The sequence below is a fragment of the Polypterus senegalus genome, chromosome 16, assembly GCF_016835505.1.
Source record: "Polypterus senegalus isolate Bchr_013 chromosome 16, ASM1683550v1, whole genome shotgun sequence".
In the NCBI taxonomy this organism is placed as follows: Eukaryota; Metazoa; Chordata; class Cladistia; order Polypteriformes; family Polypteridae; genus Polypterus; species Polypterus senegalus.
The window spans coordinates 92,577,582-92,600,389 of NC_053169.1; the positions used below are offsets into that span (position 1 = coordinate 92,577,582).

Below are 22,808 nucleotides of genomic sequence, written 5' to 3' on the forward strand. Positions count from 1 at the left end.
AGGTTATTTAGTAATGCCAAGGACTTGAGGTTTTGTGACGCCCGCTAGCGGCCACACATGTTATAAAGCCGGAGGTGAAGAATGAAAATTGAACAAATAACAACAAAGAATCAAAAAAGGGAAAAGAAGACAAGCATCTCATGTGTATACCATATATATTCGCAGATAAGTTCTCCCGCGAAAAAGTCAGGACTTGATTTTACCGTATAATTTCTGGTATTTTATAATGTCAGTCGTATAAGTCGATTGCGGAAAACTCATGCTATTGGTCCAAGCGATTACAATATGCTAACGCCCACCTGAGAGAGTAACCACGGAGCACACTGCCTTTTTTTTCTCTTTATTGTGCCTACGTGACCACACGGTATTTAATACCCAAACTATTCCGAAGCGACGTTTGCACTGTTTTGTGTTTTGTATCTCACACCCTCATACATCTTTATCGTAAGAGCATTCCTTATCTACGATGGAGCGTTCGATCAGAAGAAAATATGAAGCTGGTTTAAAATTAAATGTTGTTGAAGTAGTGAAAGAAATTAGTAACTGCGCTGCTGCAACAAAATTCAATGCGTCCGAGAAACGGATGCGAGATTAGAGGAGGCAAGAAGATGTAAAAAAAAAAAAAAATTTAAGTGTCATATTTTTGAATGGGCGTATAAGTCGGGGTCTGATTTTATGATCGATTTTTCAGGTTTCAAGACCTGACTTATACGTGAGTATATACGGTATTATGTAGCATATTACATAAAGTAAATGAATCAAAAAGAGACAAGATACCCACCATGATATTTTGTTTTCCCCGGGGGAAAAATATTTCTACCCAATGAAAGAAGTCCGCACCATGCTCATGGCGTGTTTATTGATGTGTTTAGTTTGCTTGGAAGTTTGCAATGTGAAACGTCCCTGAACTAAATGCAGATTGAAACAAACGAATGAAACATCCCCTGATTCGGAACAAAACAAATGGATTAGCGGTGTGAACAGGCCTAAAATGTTCAAGGACGTCAACACAGTATGATAATTGTGCAGTCCAAGTATGATCTGCAAGTGACATGAAGAATTCTTATTTCTGAAGGCCATAAAATAAATAAATAAAAAGTCATTCTTCACATCCCACCCTTGGGACTACACTTTGTTTTTGTTAGAGACCCCACTTCCTAGTGAAGAAAACTGAAATATTTTGCTCTAACATCTTGGCAAACGGATCTGATTTATGAGGATTACTTTTTATATATCAGGTCAGCAGCCATGCATCAGTGCTTTTTTTTGCAGATGATGTTGTCCCGTTTGTTTTATCGGGCTGGGAACTCCAACACAGATTGGGACGGGTTTGTGACTGAGTGTGACGCGATAGCGATGAGGATCAGCACCTCCACTTCTGAGTCCATGGTCCTCAGTAGAAAAAAGATGGACTGTCCTCTTGGTGTATGGAAGCGAATTAATACCTCTAGTGGAGGAGTTTAAGTATCTTGGGGGAAAGGGATGGTGAGATCGACAGATGGATTTGGGCAGTGAGTGCAGTTATGTGGTCGCTATACTGATCCGTACTGGTGAAGAAGGAGCAAAGTCAGAAGGTAAAGCTCTCGATGACCTACATCCCTACCATCACCTATAATCATGGGTAATGTCCAATCACGCGTACAATCAGCCGAAATGGCTGTGGCTCTCCCTTAATGATAGGGTGACAAGTGTAGTGATCTGGTAGAGGTTCGGAGCAGAGCCGCTGACCCTCCGCATCGAGGGAAGCCAGTTGAGGTGAGTCGGGTATCTGATATGGATGCCTTCCTGTAGAAGTTTTACGGCATGACCAGCAGATAAGAGACCCCATGGAAGACATAGGGTCCCCAAAAGGATTCTGTCTCCCTTATTGCCCTTTAGTGTCTTAGGATCCCACAGTATAAGTTGGCAAGTGTGGTTGGGGAAAGGGATGTGTGGGCCTCACTGCTAAGACAGTTTCCCCTGTCAACACGGTCTTGGATAAGTGGTGGAAAAAGAATGAATTAACTTTTTATATATTTAACCATTATATTTAACCATTATTCCATTACTGAGTTGTTTTCTGAGGACTTCACGATGGTTAAACAATGTCAGTAGGATATCTCTGCTTTTTCTTCACTAAAGATACAAATCCTTTCACTGAACCGGTCACCGAGGAAGCTCCACTCCTATCAGGGAGGGAGGGATACTGCGCAATGGCAACGACGCATAGAGAAGTGGGCAAGCTGCAGCACCTCAGCCTCACTGTTTGGTTACTATCAGTGGCTTTGAGCTTACAGACAGGAACTAAAACACCTTAATTCCGGTGTCAATAAAGGGAATTTCACTGATGTTTTCTGAAGTGAAATACTATGCTTTCCAAAATAAAGCCCATACTAAACCACAGTTGACGCGCAACCTCCGACATGTTGTATTGTGTCATGTCATTTTCTAACCAATCTAATCCAGACCAGGGTCCCCTGGGAGGGGGGCTGGAACTCACCCCAGCTAGGATTGGACACATGGCAGGCAGAAACCCTGGAAAGGACTTCACAGTGCAAACACTCACACCCACACTAACAATTCACCCAACCCGAATGTCTTTGTACTGAGGGAGGAAACCCATTCAGACATATGGAGAACATGCAAACATCTCGCAGGGAGGACCTCCTTACTATGAGGTGGCAGCACAACCACTTCTTCATCGTGACACTCCATGCTCTAATAATATACATATTATCCTTTCTTATCCGTAATTAGTAATAATGATTCATTATATTTATGTAGAGCTTTCCTCACTACTCAAAGCGCTTTACACAGTAAGTGGGGAGTCACTTCAGCTACCACTAATGTGCAGCATCCACCTGAATGATGTGACGGCAGTCATTTTTGCGCCAGTATGCTCCCCACACATTAGCTGTTAGGTTGTGAAGAGGTGAGAGATAGTTAGCCAATCATAGACAGGGAATGACTAGGCCGTGGTGGACACTTTAGCTTAGACATCGTGATAAACCCTACTCTTTCTGTCCAGGGATCTTTAATGACTACTTCGGTTTTACGCCACTTCCCAAGGAAAGCGCCATTTTTATAGCACATTATCCCTGTCACTGCACTCTGGCAAGTGATCTATTCATTGGTATATAGGAACTACGTATATTATTGCCAATAAATCTGATTATTGGCATCTAGAACTGTGTCTGTGCTGTTGTGTCCGGGGTCTGGAGTACTGCAACTCCCCCTAGTGGTTCACAATAGACAGCATTCAAAATAAGTTTAATTGATATTATAGTCAATTCTCGTTATCCACGGGGGTTACGTTCCATTAAAACGCTACAAATATGGAAACCACAGAAATTGAAGCATTATAGAGAAACCACCAAGGGAGACAGGATTAGGTGGACCTTCCGGCCTTCCACTCTCTCCTACTTGAGGCTCAGTAACGATCATTCCACAGGTTAACCAACAGAAACCTTGTTATGACTTCTACTTCATCGATCACCTTCTTGGGATCCACATTCAAATCACAAGGTAGGCCACCCCCTGCTGACCTCACCAACACCTCTTCCAGCAGCAACCCAAGGTTTTCCATGGTTCGTCTCCTGTCCAAGTACCGGCCTGGCCCGAGCATGTTTAGCTTCAGGGGGATGACGTGTTCTGGAGCACATGAGGTATGGCCGCTGAGCTATGCTGATGGCATATCCTTCTAATCATACCTTAATTCAAACTCCCAAATACAGTAATCCCTCCTCGATCGCGGGGGTTGCGTTCCAGAACCCCCCGCGATTGATGAAAATCCGCGAAGTAGAAACCATATGTTTGTATGGTTATTTTTATATATTTTAAGCCCTTATAAACTCTCCCACCCTGTTAACATTATTAGAGCCCTCTAGACATGAAAAAACACCCTTTAGTCAAAAGTTTAAACTGTGCTCCATGACAAGACAGAGATGACAGTTCTTTCTCACAATTAAAAGAATGCAAATAGATCTTCTTCTCTTCAGGAGCAGAGAATTTCAGAGAGAGAGAGAGAGAGAGAAAAGCAAACAATCAAAAAATCAATACGTGCTTTTGTGCTTTTAAGTATGCCGAAGCACCGCGACAAAGCAGCATTTTGTTGAGGAGCAACAGCCTCTGTGCAAACAGCCCCTCCCTCAGGCAGAGAGTGAGAGAGACAGAAAAAAGCAAACAATCAAGCACCGCGCGGGAAGCATATCGTATATCATTGAGGAGTTTTATATAATACGTAATACATGCTCTGATTGGGTAGCTTCTAAGCCATCCGCCAATAGCGTCCCTTGTATGAAATCAACTGGGCAAACAAACTGAGGGAGCATGTACCATAAATTAAAAGACACATTGTCTGCAGAAATCCGCGAACCAGTGAAAAATCCGTGATATATATTTAGATATGCTTACATTTAAAATCCGCGATGGAGTGAAGCCGCGAAAGTCGAAGCACGATATAGCGAGGGATCACTGTACAGTCTTGGGTGCCCGTAGCATTCATATCACAACAAACTCTGGCTTGAATAGTTAACACATTCTCCTATGGCACCCGCGGACGATTGTTATGGCACTCTGGTTGAAAACCCCTGTTGTAGATCCTCAGATCCTGATTCACAGGTTAAACTAGTTGATTGCTATTTCAGGTTCTGCTTTGGATTGCTTTGCCTGTTATCTTCAGGACAGGAGCTTCTCTCTTTCAGTTGGAAAATTTGTATCTGATACTTTTGCCGTGTCATGTGGAGTTCCGCACGGTTCTATTTTGGGGCCTGTTTTGTTTTTTTATATATAATGTAGTCCCACTGGGACAGGCTATTAGCGGTTTTAATAAGATGTCTTATTCTCATGCCGATGATGTCCAACTTTGTTCTTCCTTTGAACCTGATGACCTTGAGAAATTGTAACTGAATGTTTGACTGCAATGAAGTGTTGGATGGCCGATAATCGTCTTCAACTAAGTGAGGATAAGACTGAGGTGTTGCTAGTTGCTCCAGAAAATTTGTTCTTTAAGACTAAGCACAGGCTTGGAACCGTTCCTTTTCCTATGGAGATAAAACAAAATCAACGGGTGCGGGATTGCAACGTTGTTGTGCAATGTGCCCCAGTGAGATTTCGTTGGGCAAACAGAGTGAGATCTGTTACAGTTCACGAGAGGATGGGCTAGGAGGCCCTTAAATGTCTGGGGCTGCATGCACGTATCACTGAATTAGGGGCGAATCTCCTGGGGAGCTTCGATTGTCATGTGAACTTGTAGTAGAAACCCTCGAGGGATCTGAAGGGGACCAGGAAACAGCTTACTGCTAGCCCACCCTGTTGATTCCTGACCCACCCATTTTGCAATTACTGGCGTTTCCAATTCACAAAATGAATCACAGTGTGTGTGGTGTCAATCGAGGGATGTAGGTATAAGCCATCAAATCCCAATCGTTGGGGACCGGGCCTTGCAATTGTTCCCCATGAATGAGGAATTCCCTACTAAGTGTAGATCTGCTGAAGTCCCTGTACTTTGTACATACCGCCTGTCTACATACTGTACCACTCGTTGTTCTTTCATATAGCATGGTGTAGTGAGGTCTTCGGATCGGTCCTGCTGAGGTCACTCACAGCCTCTTGTGCAGTGACTAGAAGGCGATCAATGAAGTAGAAGTCATAACAAGGTTTATATCGGTGAACCTGTGGAATGATTGTTACTTAGCCTCAAGGGGGGGAGAGTGAAGGGCCGGAAGGTCCACCTGACCCTGTCTCCCTTGGTGGTTTCTCTATAATGCCTCAGTTTCTGTGGTTTCCATATTTGTTGTGTTTTAATGGAACGTAACCCCCATGGATAATGAGAATTGACTATAATATCAATTAAACTTATTTTGAATGCTGTCTATTGTGAACCACTAGGAGGAGTTGCAGGACACAACAGCACAGACACAGTTCTAGATGCCAATAAATAGATTTACTGCCACTAATATCTTAATACCAGCAATATGATTCTGCCTTTCTCCAATCCACCCAGGTGATCTTTTTCCGACTCCTCTCTAAACTCTGACTCTCTGGGTGAAGCAGAGCAGCTTCCTTTATACTGGACACAGCCATACGTCTAGTACCATCACATTGCATCCAAGAAGCGCTTCTGGGTCAGGCTGGACTTCCCCATAATAGGAGAGTCTGCCACCAGTTGCTCCCTCTAGTGGCACCCGAAAACCCCAACTAGGCTCCCCACCAAAACTACAACTCCCATACAGTCCTGCGGGTGTTCACACAGGATGCATGTCCGAGGGATGTGGCCACCCAGTGTACTGGGGAAGCAGTCTCCCCCTGTCCATCCATTATAATGGCCTCCCAATCAGGAAAGGTACCACTAACCAACCTGGTTGGGATGCCTGTCCACCCTCATCCTTCTATTTAAAAGGCCTCCTGGCCAGATAAAGAAGCCATCCCTCCCAGCGAGGATGCCAGCCAGCCCATGCTGTCTATTGCACTATGAAATAAAATAGTAATAAATAATATACTAATAAAATGAAGAGAAGCGAATTTGAGATGAGGTCCTTTCTTACTCATTTTGTAGCTACATTGTCAGATGTATTGCAAGAGACTGAACTTTGTCCCCACGGCCTGAGGGAGTGTGAATGCATTGACGTGCTTTCTTACTTGAGCTGCACAACAGGAAACACTCATGGCCTCCCCTTCTTCCTGCATTGAGAAAGTAGTAGTCTGTGTCTTGCTCACTCCCTCACTCCCCTCTCTCTCTCTCTCTCTCACTCACTCTCTCTCACTCTCTCTCTCTCTTTCACAGTTTCTCACTCCCCCCTTTTCTGTTTCTGCAGCAGCACTGCCAGCTGAGACCTACTTTCATCTCAGCTCCTCTGCAAACAGCTTCTTTAAGCGCCGCTGATGCGGCGACTGATGTTTCCATCTCTCTCTCTTAGCCGGCCAATCACAAAGCAGGGCTTACAGATGCTAATGAAATATGATCAAATATATAATATATGTATATATTTTTTTTTATTTTACCCCGCTGAAATGACTGACGAAATTGGAATAGCTCTCTTTACAACTGCCAACGGGGCCCCGGTGAAACTGGATGGTAGACCACTAGTGTTTCTTGGGAAGGCCTATATCCCGTCTCTTGCTAGCAGGTGGGAAGAAAGCACGCTGAGACCCTCAAAGCCTTTTTTTTTTGTTTTTTCTGTAGCAGGAATACCGCTGAATAATGATGGAAATAAGCTGTGGTGGGAATCGATGGGGTGGTGGGCTTAACTCTTCATGAGCTCTACATGTTGTAGAACTTAGTTGTTTATAGATATGTTATTTGTTCTTCGCCCAAATGCCCAAACAATCCGTGGAAGCTTTTCATTTTCTGAAAGTACCCTAAAACAATTGAGCCCCTTTTTGTTCGTGCTTAACCCCATTATTTGTGTAACATTCCAACTGGCTTTACGTGCAGTGGCATGTTTGAAAGTGTGCAGCAGCCGAGGTGAACTGTGAGGAACTCTTTGCCGTGTGTGAGGGGGTGGGCTTGGCGCCGGGGGAGTTGACCTCTTCTATTTAATTAGTAAAATTTTTGTTGGTTTGTTTTTATTTTGTAGGGTCAGCCAAGCGAGGATGAGCTCTGATTAATTTGGGACTGCTGGCAACAGACAGGTGGGTCGCAGATCTGTATTCTTTTTTTTTTTGTTTGTTTTGTTTTGTGGTGCTCTTATGTGGTACCAAATACCTTTTTTGGATTAAAAAAGGTTGGAAAGGTTTGATGGAATGATGAAAAGGTGGTCTCCCTTTTTGGTGGGCTGCACACCAAAAAGAAAACTTATGATCAAATGTAAACTTTGGTTGATGTGATTCTTTGAAGAAAAGCATTGTGCTTATAATCGCCTGTTGACCATACTGCTTTGTCTCCGGGCCTTTAGCTTTAGATTCATTGCTTTAAGTGTGGATGGCAGATTTGCCTAATAAAAAAAAAAAATGAACAGTCTGTGCAGTGTAAGTGTGTTAGGATTGCGGCCTGTGTTTCGGTAACGCTGAAGCCTCAGCTTTCCGTTTCTACTGCCTCTCCTGAAAGAAAGGAGTGAGATGAATAATCCTCCACAGTGTACTACTGCTATGCTGAGCCCTCTCCATTCACAATGTGACGGCCTGCCAGCTGATCAAGTCGCCCCGCGAATCGCATCGTAGTCAGAATACAAAAGTGTCACACAGGTGGTTGGCTCATTGATTCAGCAGCAGTGTGTGGGAGGGCATCTTTTTTTTTTTTTTGAAGCAGTGTGTAAATGTCACGGGTTGCAGAATGTGGAAGAACAAGCTGCTTAACAGGAACTGCAGTCAGTTCTGATTTATTACATAAGTGCAAGATATATTTATACCTTCTGTGTACTGGATGGAGGAGAGAAAAAAAATACATAAAAATTCAGTCAAGCAGCTAGTGCCGGTGCTGCGACACCTGATTTCTTTATCTCTCAGTTTCTTCTGAATGTTTATAATAGCTAGTTTGAGGATCTGAGGCAATAAAGTCGCTCTCAGCCTTGGTTCCAGTTTGCTTTGTTTCTCGGTTTAGTTGTGGCACCTAAGGCCAGATGGTGGTGTGGCTTGTCCAACCTGAGGGGCTTTCAAAATGCAGGGCCATTTAAGACGGGGTTGACTCTTTTACTTAGGGTCCTTACCTACTGAGCTGGTTATGGATGGGTTGACTTATGGGATTAACACTAGAATCCCTGAAGCCTACGAAAAAACTCGTAATGCCGGGCCACCTTAAATTCCCTCACACCTCCTTATCAGCGTCTTTTGTTTTGCAAATGCGTCGATCAGCTCCGGCAGCAGGCAGCCTGCTATCCCATCCATCCCACCGACGCAGCTGAGGTTTTCCCAGCTTAAGTGTGTTTATCTGGGTGTGAGCTGCCTGGAATTGTAAAGGGTAAATAATATCTTGTTATTTGGAATACATACATTTCATGTGTGTTCCGTGTCTAAAACGATCTGCGTAGGTGTAGGATGACAGGAAATGTCAGGCAAGAAATGCTAAACACCTCACTAAAAGAGAAAGTTTTATCATGTTATAGTAATATTTGACAAAATTCCGACGTGAAGTGTATAATGTGTGAAGACTGAAATCCTTGTGGTCCGTTTGCTGATACCATTCAGTCCGTTTACTTGCACAAGCATAAGGTGAATAACCCAGTTAATAATCCATGGTCACATGTGCAAGTAATCCTCTGTAGTTTTCATTTGGCAAAACACCGCAACGTCATTAAACTGTGCAACAAACAGTTAAAAATCGTTAGCGGCCCGAGTGAATTTGAAATAAGCATGACGTCTGTGATAATTTTCTTGTGTTTAACACATATGTTTAGTCAAATTGATGCTTCATTTATAGGATTCTGTTACCTGGATTGCATGCAGCACATTTCCTTTCTGCTTGACTGTGCGACTGAGCCCTTCAAAGGACGCAGTGCGTATGCATCTTACCTAATGCTGCATTCCATTTATTTCAGATGTCAGAGCTGGGAATGACGTCACGTCTGAGTAGAACGCTTTCCAGTAAAACATTTTGAAAAACAATACAGATGCCTCCAGGAAAACATATGTTGTACTCATTCTTTTGGATTACAGACAACTACTGAACAACACATAATATGGTATTTTGCACATCCAGCCACCATAGAAACGTGTCCACAGGTAGAAGTTGGATGGGACTCTGTGTGACTGATTTAAGGAGACACAAATAGGTAGAAGTGCTAATAAACACTTTAATGATGCGGCTTCCACTAAACATTGCAGTGTACATCGCCATTTTGGATTGACATTATAATCTGACGTTGGACAAGCTCAGGTTTGAAAGTCCAGTAGGAGCAAATCAAACTACTGGCGGCATTCCAGTTGAAAATTCTGTCTAGGAACTCAAATTCCAACTTTCCATTTCAAATGGAACGCAGAAACAGATCAGGGCTGCTGGAATAATAAGTGTGTAGGTATTGTTTCCTTCATTAATCTCCTTAGCGACTGTAGAAACAGTGGTAAAAGTATTAGCCCCAAGTGTCACTCAGACAATGGTATAGACACATCTCGCATAAGCGTCAGGCCTGAACGTTACCTGGGAAATAGTGTAGACGTGTCTTCTCTTAGCTTCATAATGGCGTCTCGTAAGAAAAGCCTGTCATCAGCAGTGACGACAAGGTGAATCGATCTTCAGGCAGTGAAACCAAAAGTGACATCTGTGTCATTCGCAATTGTGCAGTGCGCTATTCATAATATTATTATTATTATACTTTCTACACTTCTGACTTTTGTGTATTTTACAGTAGAAATATGAGATTTAATAAAGATGTAATTTTTCAAGCCAAAAAATGCAATGCTTTTTACACATTTTTTTGAGAAAAAATGTACCGCTAAAAAGGTTAAGATATGCGTTAGGTTACTTGTTACTTTAAAAAGTAATCGGACTGCTTAGCGCACGTTACCCTACTGCCTTCGAGGTTGTGTTACTCAATCTAGCACTGTACATTCAGCTTATCAAGATAAATTTAGCAATTTCTAAAATATTGAGGTGGATTGTTTCAGCAAGGAGAAGGAATAATGTGATTGTCTGAACATTTGACTCTGGAAATGTATTTTGTGGACGCTTCTACCCGTGGCCACTGTGTGCGAAGCAAATACATGTTCAGTCTGGTAGAGTTCAATGGACATGTGCAGACTACAAAATTCTTAGTAGTAACCTGGCCAAGGGTTTACATGGTCTCATATCTGGATTTTTGGTCGGGAAATTTACCTCTGTTAATCAAGTTTGTCATAGACCAATAACCCAATTTCTCTAATCGGAATAAACATTCACATGGCATTTTAAAAATCCGGTTTCTGTGAGTAATCAGGTTATTGAAGTGCACGTAAACATAATACTTGTGTTGTGCTGCACCAGAAAGAAGGATGTTGGAAGAATGGAGAAGGTATTTGGAAGACAAGGCATGGACGATACATAAGAAGAAGACAGAATATTTGAGGTTTAAATGATGATCAGGATTCAGAATTTATCTTGCAAGAAGAGCTATTGACAAGAGGATAAGTTTAAATATCTAGGATCAATGGTAACCCAAGATGGAGAATGAGATGAAAAGTTTAAATATCTAGAATCAGTGATAACACAAGATGGAGAATGAAATGAAATCCATCCCACAGAGTGCAGTGTGAATGGAACTATTGGGAGAAGGTTTTGGAAGTATTTCAGGATCAAAGAATTAAGGTGAAGGTTAAAGGTGTGGTGGTAAGACCAGCAATGATATATGGAGCTGAGACATGGGCAGTAAAGGGACCGCAGGCGAAGAAGTTGGATGTGGCAGAAATGAGAAGGTTGAAATGGACGTGTGGAGTTACAAAAAATGACAGAATAGGAAAGGAGGTGATCAGAGGTACCATAAGAATCTAAGAAAGCACAGGAAAGTAGGTAGACATGGCATGGACATTTGATGAAGAGAGACATTGAATCTGTGATGGGAATGGAAGTACAGGGGAAGAGAAAGCGAGGGAGACCAACACAGAGGTAGACAGATAAAGCAGAAGAAAATCTGATGGAAAAGGGTTTAGCCAGGTGAGGAGGTGCAGGACCTGAGCTGTAGGAAAAGGCTGATCGGGCACATCGACCCCACATAGAAGTGGTGAAGGATAATGAAGAAGAAGATGTGGAGCTAAGAGTCAAATGCTTAAGATCTTATATTCCTTGTGTTCACTAGGCTTCATGCCTAGTATATATACTGTACTGTATATGTGTGTATGTGCATGTGTGTGTATAAATACTGTATATATATATATAAGACTAGCTGTGTAAGCCCTTGCTGTAAAACCCTGGGTTCCTAGAAACCATGGATTCTGGCACTTCAATCAATCAATTGCATTGGATGTGTATTAGTGGTTAAGCGGTTATGGTTCTCTTTTTCCGGCGGGTTTGTTTTGCTGACGTGCTCACCTCCGTTGTCTATCAGCAGCTAAGCGAGTTTTCTCTCTCCTGGGAGGTTTCGTTTTGCTGATGTGCTCGCCTCGCTTGTGTATTGGCAGCTAAGTGAGTTTCTCTCTTTTCTCGGTGGTTTCACTTTGGCGACAGTGTCACTTTCTTTGAGCTTCATGCTGTAGCCTTGCACTTCTGGGCCAGAGACACAGACACACACTCTTCAACGCATCGATGTTTATATATAAGATTATGAAGTTTGGTCTTAATGTCTGATGACTGTTACAAAAGCTAATTACTGGTGGTCTTCCAAATCCCAGGACGAACTGTACTAATCATCTCAACGGCTCTCATTATGCAGAATGTTTTTGTCGTTTACTTTTTTCGTGAGCAGGGTCGATGTTTTAGTTTTGTTTTCATGGGCGCCGACTCTTTATAAACATGGCGATGGGGGATTGCAAAAATCTTATAGATAATAATAATGCTCCTTAAACTGGCATAGTGTAGGACACACAGACGTGGTAAAATAAAATTAGATGATCAAAGTGACAACAGGACTGTCGATCTTGAGCGCATTGCTAAAGGCTGATTTAATTTAAACTATACTTATCTCCCAAATGGTTTTACATTATAGCTTCACAAATGTAGTTCTCCAGTACATTCGCTAAAAAGAAAGCCCCGTTGAGAAGGGGATTAGTTTAGTGATGGGAATGTGCAACACATGACATCACTAGCGCGAGCACTTAACTAAGTTTGGATTAATTTTAATTTTAGGTTTGAAACTCTTAACATAAATTTTCTTAATGGTTCTCTGATATTCTCTGGCTTGTAATTTTTGATTTATGTTTAACTTTTTTAGCTTGTCAAGAAATTGGTTTGTCTCTCTGTAGTATCGACCTTACAGTATTACACATTGCCTTCAGGGGATTTTTTGGATTTATTTATTTATTTGAATTATTTATTTCATCATCATGACTTTAGTTTGTGTCATGCTGAGTCGTGTCATGTGACGGTACCATTTATGGAGGATCTGCTGCAAGTATGGTGACGACTCCACGTAGCATTACTTCTCGCTTGGATAAATCTTTAGTTCTTTAGCGGTAATTAGTTTGCTTATCAAGTAGACCAAGCGTTAGTTTTCATTGTGGGTTTTTGATCTCTTTTTTGACTTTGGTACTTTGTTCACAGGTGTATTGTTTTGATATTCCGGTTTTGACCCTGCCTTGCCTTGATTCTCACACATGTTATGATCTCCTGGTCTTATTTCTTCTCTCCTCAATGATCCCTGGAGACACTGCCTCATATCAGACCTTGCATGTACAGTATGTGTGACCTCGCTTCATCTCTTGACCCCTTTCATTCCAGTTTTGTTGCTGTCTTCTGCTGAGACAGAACACTCAGGATGTTGTGACAGCGCAGACTTCCTGCCCGGTTCATGCCAGTGAGTCATCGCCTCACACTAAAGTTCTCAAAAGCTGTGTGTGAAACCTTTAAAGGAACACTCCACCCAAAGATGAAATGTTACTTACCCCATGTAGTTATGGTTGAAAAGAATTTTATTCTCATCTTTTCGTGCAGAATGGAGATAACACATTTTCCAAAAGATTAGCAACAATGTCGACCAGTGTTGGATGACAATATCAGAAATAATCTCACATAATCCACATGTAAGCATTCCTGTCATAGACTCACCAAACACATGCACTTTTACTAAAATGCTCTTAAATAAACCACAAGCTGTCGTGATCGAAAATAGGATGCTTGCTAATGCAACTGAAAATGTGAATAGAAGACCCACCAGTCAATCAAATACCCAGTGATGAAGACAAAACTATCATCACACTGTGGCATCTTCTTCTTCATGGACTTAGACATGCACTTTCTGGCAAATTTTAAGTCAAGTTTTCACGTGAGCTTTTCTTCATGCTGGTAAATCGTGGAGCTTAATGCTGAACACTTGGTTTTGAAGAACATGTTTCCTTACACAGTTTCGCTGTGGTGGCCGTGTAGCATCCATTTATTAACAGCAGGCAATGCTGCCTTACGGCTCTGGAGTGCTGGTTTTGAATCGGTTTCTTCAGGTTTTCTGGTGGTTTTGTTCTAACATCCCAAAGATAAACTGTTAGGTGTGTGTTACGTAAATCAGTGACTCTGAACTGCACGCCTTACATCTGGGTGCTTGGCTTTTCATTTACAGCCCAAAGACATTCTGGCATCACGTCCAGCGCTGATCCCCCAACTCATACCAGTAGATGGAGTGCAAGGCTTTGGCTCACCACAGCAAAGCCTGTGTAAGAATGAATGAATGAATGAATGAATGAATGGAGGGAGGAAGAGGAAAAAAATAAATAAAACTGATAAGCAGAGACAGCAGTCACCACAGGTGTACACGGCAGCACTTCTCTACAGCCCTGGTTGATAATCTAATATTAAAAGGATTTGTAACAAACGTGTAATTGTTAAACTAGATTAGGTAATTCAGTCCTATTTCTAAAACGTACAGGAGTTCAAGTCGTTTTTCAATATGCTTTGAGGATGGGTATTGATTTTTTTTGTAATGCGTTTAAAACCTCCTTCACTTTTTTGTCACTGCTGTAGACAGACCACAACAAACAAACATGTCTCCAGTCTATGTTGTGTTGTGATGGCAGCTTTTACCATTCCTTTCTCTTCTTCAGCGACTTACAGAGAGCCCTTATATTATACAAAGGTAAAAAACAAAATGTTGCAGATGCATCTTGTAGAAATGCACACACACACACACACACACACACAAACCTGTTAAACGGTCTCAACTAGAATGTGTAAGTGTACAGAAATACAAACTCGGTTACTATGGAAACCCTAAGTGTGGTCGTGCCCTCCTCTGAATCAGCCGCAAATGAAAAGAGTTGAGGCTCTGAAATAAGCCTGAGTTGGAGAGATGGCTGGATTTTGATTCTTTGACTTTAAAGAAACCTACAAATGGTAGAAAAATTAAATTTAATTTAGGAATGGGGAGAATTGCATGGGAAGTAAGAAGATAATGAGAATTAACATCATGTCTAAGATGTGATATTCTGTTTTTGTACAATGTTTCCAGTAATGTGGGAAATTAGAAATGTGTGGCTGCACGTGGCACTGTCCTATTTTTTCTTTATATTTAATATAGATTGTAGTTCATATCATTCTATTAAATACTGTAATTTCCATCTATTCATTATATAGTGCCTTTCATATCTATCTACCTATCCATCTGTAATATAGTGCATTTTGCTATCTATCTACCTTTCCTGTCCTTCTATCTATAATATGGTGCCTTTCATTATCTATCTATCTATCTATCTATCTATCTATCTATCTATCTATCTCTATCTATCTCTCTCTCTCTCTCTATCTATCTCTCTCTCTCTCTTCTCTATCTATCTATCTATCTATCTATCTACCTATCTCTATCTATCTATCTATCTATCTATCTATCTATCTATCTATCTAGACCATTGGGGCACACAAATGAACTCCACCTGATTTCTTTAAATTGTGAAAGACTGCACTCTTTAGTGTGACAGAGGGAATGATAGAGGGACTGCAAGGGTCACATACTATGCCAATTTTTTTGTGGTTGGGGTGCAAATTACAATATGATTCAGGAAAACTGTGAATTTAATTTTATTCTTGGAAATTAAAAATTATCAATATAGAAAACCCACACAAATAAGATCAATGAGGGGACTCTTTTGAAGGTTAAATAAAAATACTGGACAGTGCTTAATCCTACAGCAAGATGATAATCCAAACAGACTGCTGAGGCAACAAACAAGTTTATCAAAGCTAAAAAAAAATGGAAAATTCTTGAATGGCCAAGCCAATCATTCGATTTAAATCCCATTGAGCATGCAAAGAAAACCTAAGGGGACAAGCCCCCCAAATCAAACAGGAACTTAGGTGACAACGTCCTAAATATGACAACGGCTTTAGAAGACCTACCATTGCTGTGCCTGCAAATCCCCTCAAATGAAAGTCTGCAATGTGCACTTTAATCACGATGTCTGATCTGTTTGATTTGTAATTTGAAACTGTGGACCCACGGGGGGGGGTAGGGGGGTGGGGGTTTGGAATCAAGATAAAATGGGTCTTTGTCCCAAATATCATGGGGGGCACTGTATATGTTCCTGCTGGTTCCTAACTGCTACTGTGAGGGTCTCATGTGGCCAGAATTAGGCCTGAAAGGCATAGATTATCCTAAAGTTTTATTTCATACAAGTGTTTTTACACTTATTACGTCACTTTCGGATAACTGAGATTAACTGGCACCCTGTCCAGGACAGTTGTCAGCTTTGTGTTCAGTGCTGCCAGGGTAGGCTTCAGCCCCCCACCATTACCCTGAACTGAATCAAGTGTGTTTGAGAATATTTGGTTATTTTTGGATTCACGTCCAGAAACACCATCAGCAGCTAAAAAAACTTGCACTGCTAGATTAAAGAAACCTGTCCTATCCTGTAAGTACAGTCGTGTGGTCGAGTTGAGAGCAGAACATGAAGAAGCTGGCACTGCTGATAGCTCAAAAGAATTCATTAAAAGATATTTGAGGCCACATTCAATCTTTTTTTCAAGCCTGTTACTAACTTAGCCTAGAATACAAAGTTGGTGTCCTCAGTGTATCTTCTATTCAATAATAGTAAAGGTTCACGTTCACGAATATCACATCTTTTCTTCTCCCATATATGCTTCTCTTCCTCCATCATCCAAAATGACCTCACACTTAGCAATGCTGCATGGAGCCAGAAACATTGGCAGCAAGCAATGGGGACGCTGAGGAGAGCGATGGCACGTCTTGCTTTAAATAGCTGCTCAGTTGACTGGGGCTCAAAGTTGGAAAAACTCGCCAAGTCCGTACTGAAGGTGTGCCCAGAGCTGGACCTAATGCACCATCTGTCCATTTCAGGGCTGCTTTGATTTGCCTGGCAGCCAAAGTTAAAGTGGCAGAAAACTTGCTTATTTTTTTTAAAGACCTCATATTAATGCTGTTCTTGTGTAAATAAATAATCTGAAGGGAGAGGCAATTTTAGAAATGTAGTCATATTTACTCATTTGGATTTATGAACATTTGCTCCTACTTAATTTTTCAGATTTATGAATGCGTATTTCTTTATTCATTCTCTGATTGGATTTTGTGAGTAGGCCGGAGCCTGTCCTCCTGTAAACTCATGCAAGAGACAGGTTCTCGCCATCTAGAGCAGGGGGTCTTCCAACTCTGGCCCTGGACCACTGCTGTGGCTTCAGGTTTTCATTCTAACCCTTTTCTTAATTAGTGACCAGTTTTTGCTGCCAATTAACTCCTTTTCCGTTCCTTTTAATTCACATTTTTGTTTTTTTTAAGATTCATTCCTCTTAATTACTTCATTTTTTTTTAAAAAAGAAGCGAGATGTAACGTGAGACATAGACAAAAGAATCAAAATTGAACAAAACACACATTAAGCGAAAGTTAGAGTCCCAGCCAAGGGGAGGATTCCTGTCAGAAACATAACTGGGAAAAGGGTTAGGGTTAGGCATGTTAGGCATTACAAAGAATTTTGGCAGCCTAAAGCTTGATGCCCTGACATCGTTTTGGATGACCTTTAAACCCATCACCATTTTTAGACAATTTCAATGCCACGTCTCCTTCTGAATAATTGCATAAACCCATGGGCATGGGAGACACGAATAACACAATACTCGTGCGGGTCAGGAACAAAGACAGCATTGTGGTAAACAATAATATCTATCAAAACAGCATCTATGTGCATGTATTTTGTGTGCTTTGTTATTACCGCTTCTGGGCTGTTTACGTTTGTATACTTAGATCGATTTTTCTTTAGGGTTTCGGTGGTGATGATCAATAGCACAGATCTCGGTTTTTGACTTTGGTTGACACCTCCTCTCTCGATCATCCCAATTTTGTCAATCAGCCTTTCCTTGTGCAAGGTATAATATGGCTTGTCACAGAGTGGACGCTTGGTGGCGCTGTTGCTCACCTTTACCCCAACAGACAGAACGCAAGACACGGGATAAAATCACTAAGAATCAATTTTAATTTCTTCTTTTTTTCAATGTTGTGCCCCAAAGCACCACAACCACCACAATGAACAATAAATCAATAATCCCTAATATAATTCTCTCCTCCCAGCAGCTCTGTCACACTCCCTCCCAACTCCAGCTCTCCTGCTGGGTCTCCACTAGTCCTTTATATAGTCCTTGACCCGGAAGAGCTTCTGTCCTTCCATCCATGTGATTCACCAGCACGTCTGTGTCAGATGGAGACTATATTGGAAACAGAAGTCCTTGTGTCTCCCTGCAGCGTCCCCTGGCGGCACACACGGTACACAGCAGGGCTGTGATGCCGAACTCCATCTCCCATAGTGCCTTGTGGGAATCCAGAGCACCGCTAAGCTGCAGGGAAGTCACCATCTAGTGTCCTGGGGGTTTCGGCCGGGTTGAACTGCCGGCCGTCCATCACAGGCCGTTTGAGTGTGGATTTGGGTGAGTGAGTGAGTGTGTGTGTGTGTGTGTCTATGTGTCTGTGAGTAGTGCACTTTTGCCCACCCTAGCTGTCTCCTGCCTTGTGGCCTTTGTTGGGTGGATAGGCTCCTGCTTTCAGTAATCCTGAATTAGATGAACCAGGTTTAAGAATTTTGTGCTAATATGAGGAGGAACCATATGGATGGGAAGATAGATAGTACTTTATTTGTCTCCAAGCTTCAATATTGGTGACTGTGGGATGATGAACATAAGAGTTCTATCACTTCTCCACATAGTCTCCATGCAGGTTGTTGCACTTGTATTGCTTCACTATCTTCCTTATTCCTTTGGAGAGGAAGCTGTTTGGCTGCTCCCAAATACAAGTCTGCACTGCCACCCTAATCTCATCATCAGAGGTGAACCTGCGACTACATAAAGCCTCTTTAAGTGGCCAGAAGATGTGCTAGATCAGAGCAGTAAGGCAGATGTGGAAGATGTTCTAACAACAGCTGTTGCATTGTCCCCACCAGGGCATCTACTGTACTGGGGTCTTGCATTGTCATGGAGCAACAAGTCTGTTTTGGGTTACAACTTCCACACTCTGTTGCTTGTGCAAATCAGAAGGCTGTTTGGGTACCCAAAATCATCAGTCACTATGCCTTGTGCAGATCCATAGCTGATCTCCAAATGTCAACTAATAGTGGGCACCATGATATGTCGGTCTTCTCTGATGAAGGCATTCTCCATATCAAGGTGGGCTTGTGTGCACAATGTTGATGAATTCTATCAGATCGATCTTCGTGCTTTAAACCTTTCTAACTGTTCATAAACTTTTTATTGAGTCATTTACTTGCTCAGTGTGCTGGACCAGGAGTTGGTTCATTTGCCAGACGATATCCGCAAGATGTGCTTGGTCAGACATCCTGCCGACTACACTATCTATGGTCAAAGTAATGTACTGCAGGTCCCTGAAGAAATACTGGGGCTTCAAGCCAATTGTCCCTGTTTGAGTACCCTAAATGAAACAAATAGAGACGCTATGTGTGGCTCGGTTACAAGCAATTGCAAAACAAAATAATTCAATCCATTCTGGCAACAGTTTTTGAGGAACTCCATCCTTCAGCTCGGTCGAGTCAAAACTGACTGTCACTCTCTGGCAGCAATGGGATTTCGATCGACCAGATCGCTCTTCGCTGGTTACACTTGCGCTTTAAATCTTTCTACCTGTTCATAAACTTTTTATTGAGTCATTTACTAGCTCAGTGAGTTGGACCAGGAGCTGGTTCATTTGCCAAATCACATCCTTTAGATTTGCTTGGTCAGACATCCTGCCGACTACACTATCAATGGTCAGAATAAGGTACTGCAGGTCACTGAAGAAATATTAGGTTTTCAAGCCAATTGTCCCTGTTTAAGTACCAAAAGTGAAACAAACAGAGCCACTATGTGTGGCTTGGTTACAAGCAATATCGAGCAGATCGATCTTTGCCGGTTATACTTGTGCTTTAAACCTTTCTACCTGTTCACAATCTTTTTGTTGGGTCATTTACTAGCTCAGTGTGTTGGACCAGGAGCCAGTTCATTTGACAGATCTCAACATTTAGATGTGCTTGGTCAGGCATCCTGCCGACTACACTATCTATGGTCAAAGTAATGTACTGCAGGTCCCTGAAGAAATACTGGGGCTTCAAGCCAATTGTCCCTGTTTGAGTACCCTAAATGAAACAAATAGAGCCGCTATGTGTGGCTCGGTTACAAGCAATTGCCAAACAAAATAATTCAATCCATTCTGGCAACAGTTTTTGAGGAACTCCATCCTTCAGCTCGGTCGAGTCAAAACTGACTGTCACTCTCTGGCAGCAATGGGATTTCGATCGACCAGATCGCTCTTCGCTGGTTACACTTGCGCTTTAAATCTTTCTACCTGTTCATAAACTTTTTATTGAGTCATTTACTAGCTCAGTGAGTTGGACCAGGAGCTGGTTCATTTGCCAAATCACATCCTTTAGATTTGCTTGGTCAGACATCCTGCCGACTACACTATCAATGGTCAGAATAAGGTACTGCAGGTCACTGAAGAAATATTAGGTTTTCAAGCCAATTGTCCCTGTTTAAGTACCAAAAGTGAAACAAACAGAGCCACTATGTGTGGCTTGGTTACAAGCAATATCGAGCAGATCGATCTTTGCCGGTTATACTTGTGCTTTAAACCTTTCTACCTGTTCACAGTCTTTTTGTTGGGTCATTTACTAGCTCAGTGTGTTGGACCAGGAGCCAGTTCATTTGACAGATCTCAACATCTAGATGTGCTTGGTCAGGCATCCTGCCGACTACACTATCTATGGTCAAAGTAATGTACTGCAGGTCCCTGAAGAAATACTGGGGCTTCAAGCCAATTGTCCCTGTTTGAGTACCCTAAATGAAACAAATAGAGCCGCTATGTGTGGCTCGGTTACAAGCAATTGCCAAACAAAATAATTCAATCCATTCTGGCAACAGTTTTTGAGGAACTCCATCCTTCAGCTCGGTCGAGTCAAAACTGACTGTCACTCTCTGGCAGCAATGGGATTTCGATCGACCAGATCGCTCTTCGCTGGTTACACTTGCGCTTTAAATCTTTCTACCTGTTCATAAACTTTTTATTGAGTCATTTACTAGCTCAGTGAGTTGGACCAGGAGCTGGTTCATTTGCCAAATCACATCCTTTAGATTTGCTTGGTCAGACATCCTGCCGACTACACTATCAATGGTCAGAATAAGGTACTGCAGGTCACTGAAGAAATATTAGGTTTTCAAGCCAATTGTCCCTGTTTAAGTACCAAAAGTGAAACAAACAGAGCCACTATGTGTGGCTTGGTTACAAGCAATATCGAGCAGATCGATCTTTGCCGGTTATACTTGTGCTTTAAACCTTTCTACCTGTTCACAATCTTTTTGTTGGGTCATTTACTAGCTCAGTGTGTTGGACCAGGAGCCAGTTCATTTGACAGATCTCAACATCTAGATGTGCTTGGTCAGGCATCCTGCCGACTACACTATCTATGGTCAAAGTAATGTACTGCAGGTCCCTGAAGAAATACTGGGGCTTCAAGCCAATTGTCCCTGTTTGAGTACCCTAAATGAAACAAATAGAGCCGCTATGTGTGGCTCGGTTACAAGCAATTGCCAAACAAAATAATTTAATTCATTCTGACAACAGTTTTTAAGGAACTCCGTCCTTTAGCTTGGCTGAATCAAAACTGATTGTCTCTCTCTGGCAGCATTGGGATTTAGAGACTGAAAGGGGCGGAATCATTTGCCCTTGCTGGGCAGAACTAAATGAATGAAAGAGTTGGGTAAGCTGAAAGCAGTCATAATTATAATTGCATTTTCCTGTCTGGAAAATTATAAAAATGCTACCCATTTTAAAATTTCAATAACAAAAATAAGAAGAACGAGTTTAGCAATGACCCTATAAGACCTGAAAACACCCACCATTTGAACGGTTAATTGGAAAAGTACATTTTGGCCTGAAAAGTTGTCGCACACTTAACACAGAAGAGGAAATATGAAATGTCCAGCATGACTGTCAATGTACACACACACACACACATACGTACGTATGCCTGCAAGACCTTTCATTAGCTCTCTGTTCAAAGCTGCCCTCTCCGTCAGCATCCCCTAAGGTCTACTGTGCCTACCGAGACCCCTGTGCTTGGGTTTCTTGATGATTGCTTGCTTTGTTTCCACACAATGCGGCCCTATTATATAACTAACACAGCACAAAGGATTCCAGTCGAGAGCTGCATGCCCTGTTTGTCCTCTCATGAACTTCTGTACATTAAACACCACCCATAGGGATTATATTAGCGACTGGAGGAGAGCGGGAGACTGGCCACGTCGTACATTTTAAACATGTGCGGTCTGTTGTGGGATGATGGGGATCGTAGCCAGGACTTTGGCAAACTCCCTTCCGCCCGCAGGTATCCTTGGAGAACGTTTAACTGGCCTCTTCATATTTGCAACCATATGTAAAGCTTATTGATAAATGTGACAAAATGCAAACTGTGTGTGTGTTTGTGTGTGTGTGTGTGTGTGTTTGTAGTGCTGGCATCTGCCTCCCCGCTTGCAATGGAGGACTTGAGGCTGCCCATACAAAGCTTAATTCACAGGGAAAGTTTTGGGCTAAGCGGAACAACTATTTCCTTTTACTTCGCAGTGGCATCTTTAAGGCAAGTATGGATGTTTTAATGCTCCCAGTGCACTGTGGGTACAGCATTGAGCTAACAGAAAAAAAAACTGAGCTTTAAAACCAAACAGAGGAAAAAATAAAATGATCCATAAGCTTGCGCATTCAACTCTTGCCCACTCCTCCTCATGCATTTCTTATGCACAGTTTATGGGTTTCAAGTTGAAATGATGATACCTACGATGGACCGACGCCATGTCCTGAGTTTG

The 22,808-nt window shown here is 42.0% G+C and overlaps 1 long non-coding RNA gene across 1 annotated transcript in view; it reads left to right on the forward strand.

The window, feature by feature from the left end:
- Positions 1-22,808, forward strand: part of LOC120516696 — an 87,629-nt gene that overhangs the window by 13,011 nt on the left and 51,810 nt on the right. The window contains exon 2 of the long non-coding RNA XR_005630889.1: positions 7,557-7,611. This is a non-coding gene — a long non-coding RNA (uncharacterized LOC120516696). The remainder of the gene's footprint in view (positions 1-7,556; positions 7,612-22,808) is intronic.